This window comes from Syngnathus scovelli, chromosome 2 (assembly GCF_024217435.2).
Source record: "Syngnathus scovelli strain Florida chromosome 2, RoL_Ssco_1.2, whole genome shotgun sequence".
Taxonomy (NCBI): domain Eukaryota; kingdom Metazoa; phylum Chordata; class Actinopteri; order Syngnathiformes; family Syngnathidae; genus Syngnathus; species Syngnathus scovelli.
This window is the reverse complement of record NC_090848.1, coordinates 14,860,761-14,866,760: the sequence shown is the minus strand read 5'-3', so window position 1 is coordinate 14,866,760 and position 6,000 is coordinate 14,860,761. Positions and strand designations below refer to the sequence as shown.

The following is a 6,000-nucleotide window of genomic DNA, read 5'->3' as shown; positions in this document are numbered from 1 at the left end:
ACCCTCAAGAAAATAACAGAACAGTACAGGAAAACATGTACCGTAGAATCAGACCTACAGTATAAATTCAGGGACTGAAAAACGTGATGTATTTTAATTATTTTGTAAATTAGGGAGTAATTCTGGGAAGAAATATCAAAATATGCATCTGGACAGGCAAAAAGGAGTGTCTAGTGAACGTAAATATCACATAAATATCTCCTTCTTGTGGCAGTTGTCATTCAAAGTCCCAGCATTGCCAGCGTTGTCACATACTGAAAATATTTTCATCTCCAAAAAATTAAGTGCTAACAAGAAAGCCCACAAGCTGTGGCAGAACAGAACCAAATCCTGGGCAAACAATTAAACATATCCCACCTTCTTATTTACAACTACCTCCACCAGTCTACCTTTCCAAATAATGCTTGTTCCCAAAATGATGAGAATGGCGTAGTTCAATGTGGTTTCTTTAAGTATGTTGCTTCTCCAGAGACCACCAAAAGAGGACTCGTCCAAAATCACATCTCTGACTGGAAGCAAGCTCATCAGAGGGACAACATAATTAAAATGGCAAATAATTTCCGCAGCAATAAAGTGACAGTGTCACAGGGGGATGCAGTAATTGTGGGTTGAATGAGGCATTATTTTAAATGGTTAATAATAATTATTATTATCATTATTTCTATTATTATTATTTCTATTATTATTATTATTATTACCAGCAGTAGTACAGTAGTAGTGGTAGTATTTTGTCCTTGCTTGGAGGCATTCAGGCATTCTGCAATCTTGCACAGACTTGTGGCAACAAATCATTGGACTCAGATGGCATCTGTATGGAAACAAGGCGGCAGTGAAATCGCTGCAGAGCACGAGGCAGACATACAGATGGTCCATCTCTCGGCACATCAGTGCAGCCATTCAGCTGTCAGACCAGATGAATTATGTTGATATGAAGAAAAAAAAGGACCAATTAAGTATTTTGTGCCAACAGCGCTACGTGATTTACTCTGCTGCTTTAAGTGCAAGTTGAGTGAAAATCCAAAAAGTCTGGCAAACATGCCAGACCTGCAATATGTTAGCTCCACAGCCTGCGGCATTCCAAGCAATGCGACCAAAATTGACAGAAATAACATGCAATGTGACAGGTTTTGAGGCTAATTTTCTTGATTGGCCACCGACTATAAATATATTCATAGTTTTATACCGACCTTTGACAAGAATGCTCAGCGCATAGAGTCTCTGTCACCATCCTACATGGGTGCAGTCTGTGAATGGGGTGTGATCACTGCTAACACCATCTCAAAGATAAGCCTATTCTGCAATTTTTTTTCAATCAAATATTTTTTTAAATTAATATGAATTTTGTGTTAAGACATGTATTCGACATTCTCTGTTATTTTTTGTAAAATCTTCATTTGACAAACAGGAAGTGAAATTCGTTAGTTTGCCATTTGCCGCTAAAAGTGTTTCCTCACCTCTGGGAACACTTTTGACAGCATTGGGGAGGGTGGCTGCGGGAATTTTGTTTCAATGCGAGCGAGAGAGGGCCTCCGGGCTGTATTCCAATCGTGTTCTTCCACGCCATATACACTCAAACATGCCTTTAAGGGTCTTGCTTTGTGCATTGGGAGCAGAAAACACAACCTTCTTAAAACGACTCCCAGAAAGTCGAAGGCATAACAATTTTCGAAATTGTCTTGCCTGGAGTAACAAAGAAATACATTGATTCGTTAATCAACACATCTCATTGCTTTGTCCATATAATGAATATTTGAAAGGTAAAAAAACAGAGGACATAGTGGGATAACAGCTTTTCCACACACCTTGTTTTAATTGGAAGCTTATCAGTTGAGAAATCTCAGGAAATTGCAGACTACTTGCTTTATTAGCGCTGCTGGCTCGCCTCGACTTTTGATAAAGCATTTTGCTTTAATTAGGCCCGATTCCACACTCCGGCAGGGATGACCCGGTATTACGGTGAAGTGGCTGACGAGCCAATGAGCTGCTGCTCCTTCGTGCATTGCAATCATTCCTCACCGACGCTCATCTCAGGGGCCCAGGACCGAATCAAAGGAGTCTATATTAAGCAGAACCAAATTGTTCAACACAGTAATCGCCTCCATATTTTTTCATTCCTTTACCCAGTCACACTTGGAAAATGAAATGCTAGAGGGGAAAGAATTCAGTATTGCTCTGCATACCAATAAGGGGCCTTGCGTATCCTTCATGGATTTTATTGTTTTCATGTATTCAAATTATATACGTTATTGCATTCTGTGACTAACTGGCAATTAGTGCAGGGTGTACCGGCCTCTCTTCAACTGGGACGGGCTCATGTGTGACCCTGGGCAAGACAAGTAGGAATAGTTGCAGGGATAGTTATGTGTCCTCAATCAAGGTTTGATTTTATTTATTTATTTTATTAAGTTAAAACAATTTTGCAATATTAGCAACTAAAAAATAATGTAGAACTTACTGGCAAGAATCAAAACATTTTTGCAATATTAGCAACTAAAAAATAATGTAGAACTTACTAGCGAGACTCTCCAAAACTACATCTCATGTTTCACCTTATCTAATTTGCTTCACTCCAACTAGGAGAGGATAAGATAGTTAGAAGACAAGGCAATTATATCCAATGTTACTCCGTCACCATGCTTGATCTCTCAGGTACCGGGGTGGGGGGGTGGCTTGCGGCGGACCAGTGGTGGGAAACGATGACTGATGAGAGCTTAGCGGCATCTTGAAAGTCTGGGCTGTTCCAAGACAGGGATTTAGTAAGTGTGCCTGCCTGCCAGCCTGTCCACAGGATAGCACCCAATCACTGTGATACCTTAATCCCGCCTGACCTTTCACACAGGGGCGGCCCTATCGCTTAATATGAAATGTAAATGGGAGGGATTGAAGGTGTCGATAGGAAAATGTCACCATCACAATCTGACATACTCATTAAATCTCAAAAAAAAAAATACAAAGAAAAGGACAGAGGGAATGTGTGTGCCTCAATTAAGCTGCCATCGCATGGGTCCGGAATCAAGGCTATAGACAGAGTTAGTTGAATGATGTCAAAGAGTGCGGCCTGATGGGAATTATTGCATTTGTGCCGCTAAGCAAAGCGTAATGTGTCAACAAGAAACCTTAGTTGACCTTGTTCTTATGTTCTTTTCAAATCCAGATACATAAGCTCTAAATTCATCCATGTTCATTTAAAGAAAAAAAGTAAAATAAATAGTAGCAATTGCACAACATGCCACACATCTAAGATTCTACAAAAATATATACAGCATATTCATCGTAGAATTAGTTTTACTCAACAAGGAGATTCTAATATTCTAATATTTACATGAGCTTTTTACTCAGGAGTTGAGGTTACTCTGAGTCACATCACATCTTAATGCTTTCAACCAAATCCCTCAATCACTCCCAAAAATCTAATTCCAATTAATTCAATCCAAAGTTTCACCCCTACAACATGAAATATTAAGCAATGAACAAGAACTGAGGCCCGAACGTATCCTGTCAGACTTGTGTATCATCAATAAAAATGACATTAAAATCTTAAACATAGCCTGAGGAGTGTCTTTAAAATTTCTCATTTGCATATCTAACATATCGGCTTCACGGCAAAAATTCATTGAAGGCATTGAGAGCAAGTGTGACTATCCAAGTGTCATTTTCACAGATGATGGACGAAAGTCTCACAGGTAATTGATTCTAACTGATGGCTCCTAAATACATTCTCATCTGGTTGTCTCTTTGACAGTGAATAGAGTATGTTTTGTTTGTATAGGAAAGAGCTATTGTTATCAGTCTTGTTCCAACTCATCTTCAGTATAAACATCTACTGGTTGTTTTTGGTATACGCTGGCTCCATGAATGAATGAATGAATGAATGAATGAATGAATGAATGAATGAATGAATGAATGAAATGTAACATTTGTTTTGTATTTGGGAAAAAAAATTATATAATGATGATCTTTTTGGTGGCTTCTGTTTTAAATAGGTAATGATCACTATTATTTTTTTTCAGACTGATAACTGTACAAGTACACTTCTGGTGAGTAGTCACCGATACTAAGTACTAATGCCACTCATACTTTTGATACATAAAATGCCTTCCTGATTGAGAAACAGCTTCATTGTAACAGTATTGGTACCTTGAAACAAGGCCCGGTATTGGCCCAATACTGGTATCTGGTATCTGTACCCTCCTTAGTTTTAAGGATTCATTTACAGCAATCACAGCCAGAACATGTTTTCTTTTCTTTTTTAATTAGTATACCATGAGTGCGTCACATAAAGAATCTAAGCAATTATATATGCACCCTTTAAAGATGCTCATTTATGGATGTCTTAATTAAAGTTTGATGACAAATGCTTTAAAAAATTTAAAAAATGGATCCTGTTTGATTACACAAGCGGCAATGACAACTTGCCATGTATGTGCAGTGTTACAAGCTATAAAGTCTGACCAAATTTGGTTTGTTTTAGCGTATTTATTAAATACTATTCTAAATTCCACCCATCCCACCACTTTTAAGTTTTAAAATGCTAAATGCATATGTTTAAACTTCAGCAAACATCTGACTGCTCTTGTTTTTACTATGCATGTTTGAATGGACACCGTGAGTAACATTAAGTGAATAAATCAACACTGAATTTGCCTAAGCACACTCACACATGGGTAATCATTGTTGCTTTTTGTTGTTGCGTTACTTCTGAGAGGTAAATTACAGCGTCAGTAATTCGCAAAAAACAGCTTGTCGCAGACTCCCAGTGTGTTTGTGTGTGGTTTGCTGTATGATGGCAGTTAAATGTTTATAAAGGTCATCAGGGCCACATTCACGATTCACTCACGACTTTGTGACTCTAGCAGGAATAGCACAGAGGGAATTTAATTCATCTTTTAATTTTGCTCTGCAGTGGTTAACTCGTGCTGGAACATTTCAGAGTCATTTTAGGTCCCCTTAAATTAGTTCAATTAATTCAACAAGCTCTTTTTCTACTTCAAAGGCTAGTCGATCTCACAAGATTTCTAGTTCAAAAATGTATCCTGTGTGTATGGTGGCACACCAGATCAAACCGGAAGTGGCAAAATATCTAAGCTCCAAGTAGGAAATTGCGATATCACTTGATTTCTTCTTTAATAATCTCAGCGCGTAAAATAAATGTACGTAAAGTATATTTTTGAAAAACGATTTTTTTTATCTGGCACACCTCCCATTTTATGCATAATGGAACATAGCGTACCTCTAACCTCAACTATAATCTCCCAGCCATCTCAAATGCTGCATTTACCTACCAAACTTTCCATGCTTGTGCACCAATATCTTCAATGTTAAATATGTATGATATTTTGCAGCTATACGAGACGGAAAACTGGAAACCCATCATCGAAATTGAGGAGTCTAAATCTGCTCACATTAAATGTTTGTGATAAGAGTTTATCACTGACGCTGTTTGACTCTCCTCAATTCTCTAGCAGGCAGAATAAGCTGCCAGAGTTGTTGATTCGCCCAACATCGTCTTGAATCCTGAGTGACAGCTTGAGGCGAGTGATTGACGTCATGATTACTACTCACATGTGCTATTTGTCAGTGCGTCGGTCACATGGTGCTGACCTCTGATAAGAAAGCAACAAACATAAAGAGGCGCAAGGAGAGTGTCAAGGTGTGCAGCGATGTTAAATTCCTTATTACGTTTTAGAATTTCCTCCGGAAAGTCATTTAATGGAAACTGGTGAGCACCTCTCTTCCTAATGGAAAAATAGCACGAGGGTTGGCTACTGCGTGTCCCTACGAGAGTTAATGGAGCTGCGAGTACATTAGCGGGCGCACGGCATCAGGTCTGTATTGTCACGGATACGAATGTATGGCACATCTCTTGACAGTCTTGCAGATCATCCACTTCTAACCCTCCGCTCCGCAAAAAGTGAGTCGAGGATTATAATTGAATCACTCGTAGTCATTATGAGTATAAGCGCTTGGGTATGTATTGCCACAAGTGTCATGATGACAGTG

At 38.7% G+C, this 6,000-nt stretch overlaps 1 long non-coding RNA gene across 1 annotated transcript in view; it reads right to left on the bottom strand.

The window, feature by feature from the left end:
- Nucleotides 1-1,828: 1,828 nt before the first annotated feature.
- LOC125989080 (uncharacterized) overlaps nucleotides 1,829-6,000 on the bottom strand; it is a 76,498-nt gene continuing 72,326 nt past the window's right edge. Inside the window, exon 6 of the long non-coding RNA XR_007488593.2 lies at nucleotides 1,829-2,056. This is a non-coding gene — a long non-coding RNA (uncharacterized lncRNA). The remainder of the gene's footprint in view (nucleotides 2,057-6,000) is intronic.